At 43.0% G+C, this 16,013-nt stretch overlaps 1 long non-coding RNA gene across 1 annotated transcript; it reads right to left on the reverse strand.

Annotated features, from left to right (window-relative positions):
- Positions 1–5,682: 5,682 nt before the first annotated feature.
- Positions 5,683–12,241, reverse strand: LOC146178058 (uncharacterized). The gene is made up of 3 exons (XR_014701426.1): positions 12,070–12,241; positions 8,295–8,459; positions 5,683–5,781 (listed from the first exon to the last, which is right to left on the reverse strand). It is a non-coding gene; the product is annotated as an uncharacterized LOC146178058 (long non-coding RNA).
- Between the last annotated feature and the right edge of the window lie 3,772 nt (positions 12,242–16,013).

A 16,013-nucleotide genomic window follows, 5' to 3' on the forward strand; every position in this document is an offset into this window, starting at 1 on the left:
ACAACCTGGGGAGGAGTCGTTTCAGTTCAGTTCAGTTCAGGCGTTCAGTCGTGTCCGACTCTTCGTGACCCTATGGACCATGTCACGCCACGCTTTCCGGTCTCTCACTATCTTCTTAACATCACATAGCTTCATCTGCAATGCCTCGAGAATGCCATCTAACCATCGCGTTCGCTGCCTACCCCTTCTCCGGCGACCCTCAACCTTTCCCAACATCAAATCTTTCTCCAGCGACTCCTCTCTTCTCATCAGATGACCAAAGTAGCTGAGCTTTAACTTTAGAATTTGACCCTCCAATGAGCAGTCAGGGTTTATGGTCGACAATATCGACTGATTTAATCTTCTGGCAGTCCAAGGGACTCTTAAGAGTCTTCGCCAGCACCACAATTCAAACGCGTCAATTCTTCGGCGGTCAGCCTTTTTCACAGTCCAACTCTCGCATCCATACATCACAACTGGAAAGACCATAGCACGGGTTATACGGATCTTGGTTGGCAGACTAATGTCTCTGCTCTTTACTAGGCGGTCAAGGCTAACCATTGCTCTCTTTCCCAGAAGCAGGCGTCTCCTAATTTCATGGCTGCAGTCTCCTTCCGAGGTAATCTTGGCGCCCAAGAACAGAAAATCTGTCACAGCTTCCACTTCTTGTCCATTGATGCTCCAGGACTTGATAGGGCAAGACGCCATGATCTTCGTCTTTTTAATGTTCAGTTTAAGCCCAAACTTCTCACTCTCTTCTTGTACGCGCATCAGAAGTCTCTTGAGTTCCACTTCACTTTCTGCCATTAAAGTGGTATCATCCGCATATCTAAGGTTGTTGATACGTTTTCCAGCAATCTTCACTCCAGCTGAAGACTCGTCCAGACCGGCCTTCCTCATGATGCACTCTGCATATAGGTTAAATAGGCAGGGCGACAGTATGCAGCCTTGCCTCACCCCTTTCTCAATCGGAAACCAATCAGTAAGACCATGCCCAGTTCTGACTGTGGCCTCTTGCCCTTCATAAAGGTTCCTGAGGAGACAGATGAGGTGAATTGGAACTCCCATCTCTCGGAGAGCTTGCCACAATCTGCTGTGATCTACGCAGTCAAACGCTTTCGCATAATCAATAAAGCAGAAGTAAATGGGTTTCTGGAACTCTCTTGCTTTTTCCATGATCCAGCGAAGGTTGGCAATTTGGTCTCTAGTTCCTCTGCCCTTGCGAAACCCAGCTTGCACGTCCGGAAGCTCCCGATCCACATACTGCTGCAGCCTACCTTGCAGGATTTTTAACATCACCTACGCTGTAAAAAAAAATTGGTGAAAATGACGGAAAATTCTTGGCTGCTCTATTTCCAAGCATTCTCCGTCATTTCAACTGATGGTGCTTTTAGTGATTTTGATGTTTACTTGTCAAACTGGAATATATTTAAGCCGTTAATATGACAGTTGACCATCATTTCTAAATGACGGTGCATTTCCTCATTTTGATATTGTACTTAAGTAGTAAATATGAAAGTTGATTGTCATTCTCAAATGACGGTTCATTTCATTGTTTGGTATAATACAATTAGGCCGTCAGTATGATGGCTGGCTGTCATTTCCACATGATGGTGTTAATCATTGTGATGTACTGCTTGTGAACCAGAAATACAACGGAGTCATCAATGTGCCATTGTACAATGTGCCGTCATATTGTTGTTGTGTCAGTTTGAAATACATTTAAATCGTCAATATGACAACTTGGCATGTTTTCACTTCACGGTCCAATGACATTAAGTACTTTTTTCTACAGTACAGTATCAGTTAAAAATTTTTAATAATTCAACATAAGGCATATTTAAGCCATCAATATAATGCTATAAGAATCCATCAATATCATTTCAGCTATTTGAATCTGGAACACATTTATTTAGAATTTCCTACAGCATCGGTTGTAAGATGCTGAGCAAAATTTAAGTTTGTGCCGCTCTGAAATCGAGCCTCAAGAGTTAAGTTCAACTGCTTCTCTTTGTCATTTGGATCTGTTCCTTTTTATTTTTAATCAAGGACTTCCACTGCTGCTGCTGTCAAGCTGCAGACTGACTCGCAGAATATCTTTAAAGAAGTCACAAAAATTGGCACTTTCAAAAAACCTTTATTATTATAAATGCGCTAAAATGTAATGTAAAAATACACTTTGAACTTGCAGCTTGCTGCTCGCAGATCCTTCCCAAAATCATGCACCGTGTATCTAGAAAACAGAATATGACGTATACTCATATTAGATACATGATCATATTAAGGGTAAATAGAACAATATGGGGCCATAAGAAAAGAATATTTCGGATGGTTTTCTAACTTCGGATGTAAGAATTAACTTCTGATGTAAAAAATACAAACATTCAAAACGTGGGCAACTTCTGTTACCATCATTTCATACCAGTAATTTCTATAAAATGAGACAACAGAAATCTGTCCAACTCGTATTTATAAACTTTGAGTCATTTTGTTCAAACTCTTCCCTGACTCTGCGAGAGATAGTGATTTTGTCAAGCTAGCCTGACATTGCTGTTATTTCCCAAAGCCTTAGAAAATAAACAATTTGAACAGAGATGAACCACAAAAGTTGAGATGACAGTCAATTCTTTATAGTACCGTAGTTCAGGTAAAAATTTTACACTGTCGGAAGGAATGGCTTCATTTTCTCACTTCATTACCATTTCATCTCTAAACCATTGAGATTATATTCATGCAATTACTTTTATGTTTCCCATGTGAAGGCAACTATATTGGTCAATTTTCTTCCTTTGCCTGATTCTTTCAGTTAAAGAACACAAACGTTTAAAGTCATCTTCAATCCTAATAATAATAATTCCTCAAGGTCAAACTTTCACTTACGGGGCACTTCATATGCTGCAATTTAGGCACAGTCTTGGTTGAATGCATCAGTACCATCTCACTCAACTGGCCAGCTCCGAGAAACAAATTGACCCTCCCGCAAGGCACATTTGCAACCGCCACAAGACCGACAACCAACTTTTCAGATTCACTAGGGCTGCAGGAAGGTTAGAAAAATCAAATTTTGTACAAAAACATGACTTTACATAAACTTCCAATTGCCAACATGGTGGAGCAAGAGATTCGCAGTTTTGTTTCCGTTCTGATGCTTGACTGTCTCAGCAAATTGTTTACATAGACGACAAGCAGTAATCGATGACAATGGCTGTAGTGGTTCTGCAAGCCTAAGGCAAACATGGGCTTCGACGAAGTTTAGACTCAAAATAAACCTGCCACTGTGAGTTCACTCAAGGGTAGATGCTTGGGCGTGTTGGTTCATGGTATAAAAGGAAAGAAGCATAGCAGAAAAAGACATGGACACACGGTCAAGACACACATGTGCGAACTTCCAACAAATGTTTATTTTAGTAAAGAAAGGTTTTTGTACCTTCATATTACAGTGGACCATCAGGCATGCACTAGCAAAGCATATCTGACAGATACACAAGTTCCCTTGACAAAGTGCGACCAAGGGGCTGCTTGCATAATTTTCTTTGAAAAGGGACAATCACTGGGCTTTAATTATTTTACGTGTTAACCTGTTTTTATGCACTTTTAAAACCACAGGCTTTCTGAGATGGGAAATGTATTCAAACACATGGCAGTGGGGCGACAAACTTTTCCCGCACATGCTCTTCTACGCCCAGCCCATGGTCCCGAAGCTTATCATTCAGGCATCTGCCCATTTCTCCTACATATTGTTTGCCACATGGGTGAGGAATTTGGTAGGGAACATTCTCGAAGCAATAAACAAATTTTTGCCCAAGCTTCCTTGTGCAGCAGCCAACCGGCTTATTGAGCTCTGAAAAAGTTTTTGTGCACAGACGACTCAACTTGTTAGGAGCCGAAAAACCCGCTCTGCTGCTAGATCACTGCGCTATTTTCCTTTGAGCCCAGCAACCCAGTGGCAGAGTTCTATTTTTCGGCTCCTTATAAGTTGAGTCATCTGTGCATGAAAACGTTTTCAAAACTCAATAAGGCAGTTAGCTGCACAATGAAGCTTGAAGAAAAATCCATTTATTGCACTGAAAATGTTGTCTATCCAATTTATCTCTCCTATGGGCTATGGCAAACAATATGTAGCACAAGTGGGCAGATGCTTGAGTGCATGTGCGGGAAAGGTTTATCGACCCAATTCCATGTGTGTGAATGCATTCCCCATCTCAGAAAACGTGCGATTTTAAAAGTGCATAAAAACAGGTTAACACGTGAAATAATTGAAGCCCAGTGGATCGTCCCTTTCTAAAGAAAATTATGCAAGCAACCCTTCGGTCGCACTGTTGTCAAGGCAACTTGTGTATCTGTCAGATACGCTTTGCTAGTGCATGCCTGATGGTCCACTGTGACATGAAGGTATAAAAACATTTCTTTACTAAAATAAACATTTGCTGCACTGCATGTCTCTCCTGCTTGTGTCCATGTCTTTTTGCGCTACATATTTTTTCTTTGAGCTCACTGAACAACCACATTTTGTGGGACACTTCCCTGCATAGTCTTGTAGTTCATGTGGCTAACCACTTTCAAAACATGGCAGTTATAGCTGCGAAAAACCACTACTGCTACTGCGTTGCACTGCAGAAAGGTGTGCGAAGGCACTCACAATTCTGGATCTTTTCTTGAACATTTCCAAGAATGTGTGCAAAAGCAGAACACTAGATTAAATGGAAAAAATGGTCCTTGGCGCATGGTTTTGAATAATATTCAGAGCGTTCATTAGGCAAAAGTACTGTGATGCTGTATGTTCTTGGCAGTTCTTGTCAGTTTCATAGGGTTATTCAAAAATTCTAAGCATTTACCTCATCTCTTAATGATGAATTAATCAAGATTGTTGTATTTGCGAAGAAAGCAAGCACATGTGAGCTCTGCGAAATTTGAGCAGTGCAAGCTTTGGCAGTGGACGATATCTAAGAACAGTAAGAGCTTGCAGCCATTCGTATGTACTGAATGAACCCACTGTTGATAATAGGCTTGCTTTTATTAGGCTCCTTTCTGAATTAAATTTTCTGTCTGATCACATTTTCGGGCCCCTTGAATTCTGAATTATTGACTTTCCACTCTGCATATTATATAGTGGTTCGGCTCTTTGCAGCAGCACTGCGGCAAATACAAAAAGGTTTGAAAAACTTGAAACATTGGTTCTATGACTACTGCTGTGGTTCCATGAAAATGTCGAAATAATCGAGAGTCGGAAAACTCACAGCTCAGAAATTTCGCCTTTGAATGCTACATAGTTGGTCGTTTTGCACATTGCCTGCTTCAAATCTCAGCAACTACAGATATTCAAATTTTTGGAGCTGCAAGAAATAATCACAGTAAAGGGTTTTTTTGCAATTTACTTTAACTACCACAGCAACTGCCAGCTGCCGCCGAATATTTCCTCGCCTTATTCTCAGATGAATTTATAATACAAATAAATTCTTTCTTAATGCACTACACAATTTTCAACTTAGCCTTTCATGTCTAATGGTGCATCAATCAAGTCACACTGAACAACACTTTCTTTAAAAAGCTTTTCATGTAGGAATGAGGTTCCTTGAACTAAGAGGAGTGAAGGAAATCCTAACGCATTGTGTAGATGTGCATTAACTCTAGCCACTGCTATAAGCTATCACAGTAGCACATGCCACATAACAGTGACTGTGATCAATTCAACGGTCACCTCACCAGTGTAAAAACACCCGTAGCAGGCTCAACGACCTCGGTGAAATACCGCTGGCTGGCCCTTTTCCTCGGCCCTTGAAAGGGTTTATTTTTCCAAAGTACCTGTAAAATATGAATAGTAAAATAAATTAGATTGATTTGGTGAGCGACGCTGCTAACAATGGCGCATTAAAAAGCAGAGGGGTGGGAGAAGCAAGAAAGTAAAGATATGCATGGAGGAGTAGTTCCAGCATATACTCAATAATTTGTCTAAAAATGGCAAGGCCAGTGATGGTACGAAGGAGCACTGAACGAGGATAAAGAGGGTACGCCTCAGTTCGCAAGTCGAGCCAATGTTTCGATAAGTAGACTTGTCTTCGTCTGGCATGACATGGAAATATGACATGGGAATGGATTTTGAGTATGTCAAGAATTGTGTTCCTTGCCTCCTCTTTTCTAATTACTTTGCTTCGTTAGTGTCGCAAAAATGAAATAATTGTTAAACCTAGCTTGCCATTATTTTGCAGTTATATCATGGGCACATCTTCCATATATTCTTATAAACTGAGGCAAATTCCCATATTTTTTTTTCACCTTTCCCACGACTTTTTAGTAGCCTGTATCTATGCGTAATCGAACATTAAACACTATAATGCTCAACAAAAATATTGATTTATTTATACCACGCATTACTTTTGATTCGGATAGCACATGTTACCTTTAGATATCTCCATCACCGGCCTTGGTAGAACGACAGGAAGAAGATGGTTTACACGGTATGATGGAGCACCGAACAAGGGTAAAGGGGGTACGCCTCAGTTCGCAGGTAGAGCCAACGTTTCGACAAGTGGACTTGTCTTCGTCTGGGCTTAGACGAACACAAGTCCACTTTTCGAAACGTTGGCTCTACCTGCGAACTAAGGTCTTCCCCCTTTACCCTTGTTATTAGATGAAGACAAGTCCACTTGTCGAAACGTTGGCTCTACCTGCGAACTGAGGCGTACCCCCTTTACCCTTGTTCAGTGCTCCATCATACCGTGTAAACCCTCTTCTTTCTCTCGTTCTACCAAGGCTAGTGATGGAGATATTTGAGGTAACATGTGCTATCCTAATCAAAGTAATGCGTGGTATAAATAAATCAATATCTTTGTTGAGCAGCATAGTGTTTATTGTTTGATTACACATAGATACAGGCTACTAAAAAGTCGTGGGAAAGGTGAAAAAAAAATTTGTGGGAATTTGCTTCAGTTTATAAAAGATGTGCCCATGATATACCTGCAAAATAATGGCAAGCTAGGTTTAACAGTTATTTCATTTTTGCAACACTAATGAAGCAAAAGCAATTAGAAAAGAGGGGGCAAGGAAAATCATTCTTGACCTACTCAAAACTGATTTCAATGTCATATATAATGTGACTCATATATTTTGGCATATACTTGTCTAGAATGCCTTGAATGTTTATAGTGCATAATCTTCTTTGAGGCTGAGTATGCTGAAGTGGTGAAGAGAAACATGTTTGGGACATCCTGATGGCAGACATGTTTACACTCTTAATATGCTCAACTATACAGAATCATTTCCTACTATACATGCTTCAAGAGGAAAACAGGGTAATCTTCAATAGTAGTAGGTTGCAGTTAGGGCAAAAGACTTAACTTACTTCAAGATGCAGCTAAATAAATCGAAGCAGCCTCTACATATGACGATGAGCAACAGCAATGAAACAACATTTTCACATTATTACCGTGAAAGTCTTAAATATCAGCCCAAAACACAGGACGCGAACTCAAAACCTTCAGGTAGTTACGTGGACATCAGCTAGAGTTCAGTAAAGGAGGCTATTAGATCTCATTAACAAATTGGTTGCTTCCTATTCAACAAAGTAAATAGAATGTACTGTCATGCTCAATACGAGTTGCCACGCATCATGAGTGAATCAATTCTGGCATCCATGCAACAATAAATTAGTGAGCATTTAGGGAGAGCATGCAACTTGTCATATAATAAATGAACTCTGTTATCCATTTCTTCAACTGAATGAATAAATTGTGAGCAAGGCTATAGTCAGTGTGTGCCAAGAACATAGCTCCTACTGCATCTTGTGCGTTGTAGTGCATATTAAGTGCGACAGTAAATTTTCAGAAACTTTTATGCAAGTCAGAAATGTATTAAGCACTTGATGTAAAATGCATTACTAATATGCATGATATTTACTAGTGTAAATTATTTAAGACTGTCATCTTGCCATGATAATTACCTGCTAAGTAACTTTTTTACGCATGATAGTCAGGCACAACTAAAGAATGAACCAGCAGTTGCTCTACAAGTCCCTTCAGCAATTGCCATCAACAGTTTCATGATGGCATGGTTGATCCAAGTGCAGAGTGTTTATTCACCTTTCCCAGTCATAAAAATAAAAAATACCACTTGTGCAAGTTGTTCTATGGAACCCCAATATATACAAAGCCTCAGCAATGATTAAATTGCTCAAAACCTAGAGATGAAATTCTATTTATTTCCTAGCAAACTAAAGGGCTTTATCCTTATAGTAACACTTATGTCTTAAATATGTAACCAGTACAGAAATTACAACACCTGATGAAAAGGTTTTTTTCCATCATTTGAAACTCATTTACCTCTGAGAAAACACCATAGTAAGAGGGCGCCAGGTGGATAGGAGATATTGAACACGAAGAACGCTTCAAGTAGTAGTGCCATTGCTTTCTCCATGCTTGCAATGCTAATGCACTCTTCTTCATCTACTGCAAGCACAACTCGATGGATGTCCCCCATGTCTGAGCCTGCATGTGAAAACCACATTACTTCACATAAAACGTCATCACGGGTACACAAAACAATTATGATTTGCAACATACTTTGCATATGTACACTTACAAATATGAAATGAATCTCGAGAATAATAACATACAGGACTATTGTTTCTATATTAATATAAACTGTCCAGTTGTAAGATGAGCAAAAACTCTCAGCATGGTGCAACCCGCCTTTCTTGATTTAGAACAAGTTTTTCTAGCAAGAACACTGCTTCTACAACATGAGGCTATCTATTAAAGAGGAAATATAATAATATATGTACACAAAATAGACTCGATTGGAAAATGACTACTGACAAACCATAAGGATTACAGCTACAACTTTGCCCATCTAAATAAAAAAAATGTTTACAATATCTTCTAATTCTAGAAACAAAATTATTTAAAAGTAATAGCACTGCGAACTCATACTATATTTGACTTTGTTTTGGCTCAAGAGAAGATGCCCCTGCGGCCGAAGAAAGACAAAATCTTGTTATCAAACACCTTTCTCTGCGCATGCGACCATGGTGGCGGGGCTGCCACGCAGACGGCTCTCTGGGCAAAACGCAGCAGCGGGCCGCTCTACTGTGATGTTGACTGGAGTCGTGTAACGCTTGGCACGCGGTTTTTTCCGCGCGTACGTTCGCCTACTTACGTACAGAGAAAAGCTGGCTGAGGCTTTCAGCGAACATCGTCCCAGCAAAAAGAAAAAAGAGACAGAAGGTATTGTTATCAAACACCTTTCTCTGCGGACTGGAGGTGGTCACGCGGTAGACGAAAGACAAGCTGGGGCACCATGGCCGCACTGTGGCCCTCAGCGACGAGTTATATGATAGCTCCCAAGAGCAGCGCCGAAGGACGCAGGTGTTCAGGCGGGCGCTAGGCCCCGCTGCTTGAGCAAATCGACTATGAGCGTCAGCAAGACGCCATCTTCCAAATTTTCCGCGCACGCCACATACCCTGCCCTGGCGGCTAGGCGTCAAAGAGAGATAAAACGATCTTCAAACAGACGGCAGCTCGCCAGGCATCGGATGTTAATCCTTTCAATGTCTGCAGTCACCAAAAGTAGCAAAACACTCAAAATTGATCCGTGCATTTTGATATAAAGAAAACAGCACATAAAAAAACAGCCAGCACTGTCCTGTGCTTTTAATAGGCGAATGCACACGTTGAAAATATGAGCCTCGTGACATCACTCCGGTCAACACCACAATATTTCAACCCGCTGCTGGGTTTCCTGCTTTTGAACACGCGAGAGCCCTCTCTGACTGCTGCTCTTCAATCACCGAGAACAACGTACCATTTAACTTATGCACCTGTATCACGCCCAACGTGCGGTCCATGCGCGCTTTGAAAATTACTTGCACAATGTGCCGTGAGCACCCTGGCCGTGAGCCACGCCATTATCACATATATTCAGCAACCCCATCTCCACAGCAACTCCTTCCTAATCACCTCTTATAGGCAACCTGCAATGGAGTTTTCTGAGACATGTGGCGCCACCTGGCGGCCGACGGGAGCTAATACTGAGGCGGCGCAGAAGCAGACGCCGTATATGTTGTGGCCGCTGTGTTCCTTCTGCGTTCGCTTTTTATTGTGCCAGTGAGTGTGATTTACTCATTTAGTGACTTCGGTGGTCTCGTGCGATACTTCGACTACTACGGATGTGAACAAGAATAAAAATAAGCGCAGGGGCGGCGAGAAAGACTGCCCCAATCATGAAGGAAACCTAAGCGTACCGCCTGCTGGGAGAACCTGGGGAGAATGATGAGAGAAGGAGATAGGGGCTGCGAGAGAGTAATGTAACTGAAATTCGTTGTGTTATGGGGCCATTGGCGTGCAGACGCCAAGAAGCTAAAATAAGACGATCGCTGTGAGCGGAGGAAACCGTATAAACTTCTTAATCGGGGAGTCGCACGCTGGTTGAGGCCCACTACTCAGCACGCGCTCCGCGCTGTAAAATCTGGCGTGTACTGGTATATGCTGTGCAAGGTCGAGTGGAATTGTCCTTTTAAAGGAAGTAGCGCCAGAAAAGCAACAAAGCCGCGCAGCCGCAGCATCGTATTCCAGCGGCATTTAAACGGAGGCGAAATAAAAAAATAAAAAATGTTCGTGGATCTGTGAACCGGATTTCTAATGCGGGTCTATTCAGAACCACAAAGCCAAAATATGTTCAAAACTTCCAATTACAGATTTGAATAAGCATATTTATCTGTAAATTAGTTCTTAAGGTGTTGAAAAAGTCGAAGTGAGAGAGTGTAGAGGCCCGTGATACTGTTGAGAATGTAACTTCGTTCTATCGTTCCGCGCCAAACATTTCTTACACCGACTGCTGAAGCTGCTCAACAGTTTCTTGTCCCAGATGATAGACTGTTTCATCATTAGTAGCAACAGTAAAAAATCCTAACTCTTAACGACCCCCTTTACGAAAGCTTTGCCGTGAGTGCCAGCATTACCCGCCGGCTTTCCCCAAGCTTGAGCTTGAGGTACGGAGGTACAAAATGCATGCCAGTTGTTGTTGTTAAGAGCTTTATTTTTCCAACGGTGTACGAGGCCCCCTACTCCCCGCCCCCGACACGCGCAGTTTTCGTTGATGACGCACGCTACAACCGCACAGTGCTTGCAATCGCCACGACATCCGTAACGGGTACCGCACCACGCCTCCTGTAACCTCCGCGGCACTGTCGAAAGGGGCACCACGAACAAAAGTGTTCGTCATGATATTAAACTGTAAAGCAAAACCGCCAGGAAATTATTATGCTGCTGTAATCAAAAAGCAAGAACAAAAAAAGAAGAAACGGCGATCAATCTCTTTTCAGGTTCTCTCTGCAATTTCAATGTTTGGGTATGAGGTGTGAACGCAATAGGTAAATGAAAAGCTACGTTTACAACATTTTTCATTCATTTAATCATTTCTTAATTCATCATCACATATCAGACTGATGCCCTGAGAGAATAAATTTTGTTACAAAAAAAAATGTTCCGTCTACACACGCGAAATTCAAGGCTGGGCGCGCGGGTGTTCAGTCGCGAGCGGCGCGCACTTCGCGGTGACATCGACACTGTTCACGTTCAAAACATGACCATTCTCGAATAGGCGGTGTCCTTTCGCCAGTATTGGTTTTCAGAAGTAGCTCTGAAGACATTCGATTGCCTTAAAACTGCAGAAAATGAGAGCCGAGATGCTTCCAGCCGTACAACGCGAACGCAACCCGACCGCGCCGGCCGCCTCAGATTATTCGGCGCCGCCGTTGGCGGCGCTGAACGCTGCGCTCCACTAGCGCCGCCTGGCCACTGCAGGTTGCCTATACGTAACCTTTCAATTTGTGACGTTAAGACGCACAAACCAAACCATGGACACACTTTGCACAAATAGGCGTGAAAAATTCACGTTCTCTATACAAATATATTGCGCCTACAACTTTCCCTTAACGAATGCTAGCGGACAGCCTTCTGTCGTCATGTGGAGCACAATACGAGCGCACGCCGGCTGCCTTCAGATGCATGTTTCGCATAAGCTCGGCGCACGCGCTTGTATCCTACACCACAAGCTCCACAAAGTCTTCAAGTAAATAAAAACACGCAGCACACTTACCGTAATCAGGCGGACTTGGTTGGAGACTGCAGCTTCGTGTGCGGGGCCGACTCCGAACCACGCCGTCCTTTTGCAAAGGGCAATACAAAATGGCGCAACACACACAAAGGAAGAAGGAACACGAGAAGCCGACGAAAACGGTGCAGGAGACGTCGACTTCGCACGCAGTCAACGCAGCGGTAGGCTGATTCTCGCCCGACGCCGAATAAAACATTGCGATAGGCCAAGCGCGGATCACGGGTTGTGTGACGTAACCCAAACGGCGGCGAACGATCTGCGCGCATTGTGTTTGTTTTTTAGGACTCCTGGTTTCTTCACTCTCTCCCGCTATTTGACTCCTCGGTGCAGTTTATTCTGTTGGCGTCAGCGCTCCATCAAAACTGAGTAGAGGGAGGCCGTCAAAGCGACGAATATTTTTTACAGTGTAACAATACCGGAAAAAAGCTCGAAAACACAAGCAGTTAAGCATTATTACCCTCTGGTTGAAAGCTCAGATTTTGATCCCGAGGACAGTATTATAAACCTTTCATCCACCCCCCTTATAGCAGAGGAACGATCTGTACTCTCATGAGGACTTACATTTTGCCCTACTACTGGAAAATATAATGAATTTTCGGTATTGAAGGACCTTGACAACTTTGCGCGAACTCTGAGACTGAGGGAATACTTTTTCGAAGGGACACAGAGCACGGCACATGGCAAAGAATTCAGCCTTAGAAATCACCAATGGGCTCCGAGTACGGGTAGAGATAAACATTTGGACATGTACATTAGTGCCGCCCAGAACGATGTAATCAGGGCTTATAAGGACTACAGACCAGGGAAGCAAAACCTTTCCAAAAAGGAACGGGACGCATTGAAGGCGCTCAGTAGACGGAGGGATCTGGTCATCAAACCGGCAGATAAAGGAGGCGGCATAGTGGTAATGGACAAGGACAAGTATATTGAGGAAGGAATTAGACAACTCTCTAACACTAAATTTTATAAACACCTAAAAGCGGACCCCACTCTAGAGCATCAAAACTTCATAGCAGGGACCCTAAATGAGCTCGCAAAAAGTGGGGACAGCTCCCTGCGATTATGCAAAGCCCTGACCGCCTCACACCCGTCGCCGGGCCGATTCTACATGCTTCCGAAAATTCATAAAAAGGGTAATCCTGGCCGCCCTATAGTATCTGGCCTCGGCGCAATCACAGAACCAATCTCCAATTACACTGACACATTAATTGGACACATACCTGAAACACACCCATCCCACATACGTGACACAAACCACTTCCTTCGCGAAATAGCAGGTATAAATCTTCCTCAGGGGGCCTTCCTTGTAACCTTAGATGTAGTCTCTCTATATACAAATATCCCGCATTCCGACGGAATCAAAGCTCTAATTGAGGCCTATAATCAGAATAGGAAGGAAGGATCCCCCATTCCAGAAGTCCTAGAGGTATTGACAAAACTAGTACTAGAATGCAACAACTTTGAATTCGACAACGAACACTACTTACAAATTAACGGCACCGCCATGGGTACAAAAATGGCCCCTACTTATGCTGATATCTTCATGCATAGCATTGAATTTGAATTTTTACTTACTTCCCCTATTAAGCCCACCCTATACAAACGCTACTTGGATGATATTTTCTTAATTTGGACTGACACAGAACAATCACTCCTACATTTCGTTGAAAACTTCAATCTCCTCCATCCTAGCATATCATTCACGCACACATATTCCCGAAACAAAATTAACTTTCTTGACGCTGAAATTGCGGTTCATGAAGGTTCACTCACCACAAGCGTATACAGAAAACCCACGGACCGACAACAATACTTAAATTTTCAAAGCTGTCATCCTCATCACTCAAAAACAAGCATTCCATATTCTCAGGCTCATCGATTCAAAAGAATTTGTTCCCAAGATCAGGACTTCGCACGAAACGCAAAACGTATGCGGGAAGTCCTGACTAAACAACGGTACCCGCCAAATATTATTGACAACGCCATAAAGAAGGCATATGAACTCAACCGAGAGGAAATACTGGAGGGACGTCCACGAAAGGAAAACATAGACCGTCGAACAAGCCTGGTACTCACCTACACGAGTAACCCCCCCAACGTGAACAAAATCCTAAAGAAACATTTCAACATTATAGAACAGAGCGAACGTCTCTCCAGTATTGTCACGACTCCTCCCCAGGTTTTCTACCGACGACCGAAAAACATCCGCAACATCCTAGTCCACTCAAAAATAGGTAATAACCCGCGGTTGGGGTGCCGGCCTTGCGGAAAGAGTAGATGCCAGGTGTGCAGGCACATGCAGACATCAAGCTGCGCAACAAGCACAGCGTCAAATTTTAAGTGGAGAATAGATGGTAACTTTGATTGCGATGCCTCAAACGTTATATATCTCCTAGAATGCGGTGCATGCCGCATGCAGTATATTGGCCAGACACCTACCCCTCTACGAATGCGGTTTAATAATCACCGAGCTCATGTCCGCTCTCTGCCCAACCTTCCTTTTTCAAAACATATCAACCAGAAACAGCACTCATTCGACTCAGTCAAACTAACAGTTCTTCAGGAGGGATTCATTAATACACGGGAGCGGGAGCAGCGTGAGTCATACTTTATTTATAGGTTTAGGACAATTAATACTGGGATAAATGAAAACATTGGGGCAATGTCGTCCTTACGAGCCCTGCAAGCTTAATACTATACATATATATCAATCATTATCCCTTTACAGTTTTTCCTCGTTTTTCCTTTCTCTCTTTTTTCCTTTTTTTCTCTCCTTCCCCCTCTTCCCCCTTTTTTTTCGTTTCTTTGATACCCTCCACATCCCACTTCTCGTAAAAACCTTCTTCATGCTTGGCGCTCACATCTTTTAGCGAAAACCTCGAAGTATTTCACCATTCTACTGTCCCACATATCTATTTATTATTTTTTTTCTTCTTATTCTTTCTTTGAGGTTCATCTCCCGTCGCGAGTTGCTCGAACTTTACTCGCCGCTGTCAGGTTCTTCTAACCAGCAATGTCCACCTGGTTTTTTTCATCACGCTGGGCGCTGCCATCTTTTAGTGAGAACAAGAAAAATAATTTTCTCACCACCTGCAGCAAACACGTTCCCCCACCTGTTTTCTTCTTCTTTTTTTCCTTTCAAGGTTGCCTGTATTGTGTATTGTATTGTATACAGATGACTCCCGGCGGCCGGTGCCTTGGGTTGATGACCTTTTGGGCCTAGCCTGCTCTCCGCACCTGTGTGTGTATGTGTGTGTTGTGCGTGTCCAGCTGATTCACCTGTGTATGCCCATATTCTGTTTGTATCACCTCTTGCCAACCCTATAGGGACCGGGCAGCTGTACGGGTGGCGCCGCCTCTCGGCGCATCGCTCAAACGTCGGAATGCGCCGGCCCCAGCCGGAGCAATGCCAGCGCATTGGAGCATACTGTTTGTCGTTGGTTTTTGTGGAAATTGAAAATTCTAAGGTGTAGATGACGTTGTGCGTGAATATACTATCCTCAAGAGAACAGAAAGTTGGGCTAGTTGTGTGAATATGTCCAGTGAAATGAGGTCTGGCCGAACAAGGCTGGCGAAACGTGGTGCGTTGTTGGCTCCACAGGCAGCTACGCAAACTCGTAGGACGTTTTTAAGTCGATTCATTTCTACGGGTTTACACAGAAGCATGAGTGGCGGGTGACCTAAGCATGGTTCTTTGAAAGTCAAAGGCACGAATCTACGTATTTGTTTACTGTGTGGTCATGGAAAGTGCCGAATTTTTAAAATTCCGCTTGCTACCGGATGCTCTGTGCCTTCTGTTCCCCAGGAGTGACGGCACGACAGTCTCGAAGTCGAAGCCGCACTCCTTCATCTGTAGTCACTTTATTGACAATTGGAAATCGAAGTAACCCAACAACGTAAGTTACAACGCTAGCATTTCCCCGCCT

The sequence above is a fragment of the Amblyomma maculatum genome, chromosome 10, assembly GCF_055883805.1.
Source record: "Amblyomma maculatum isolate TAMU_Amacu chromosome 10, ASM5588380v1, whole genome shotgun sequence".
Taxonomy (NCBI): domain Eukaryota; kingdom Metazoa; phylum Arthropoda; class Arachnida; order Ixodida; family Ixodidae; genus Amblyomma; species Amblyomma maculatum.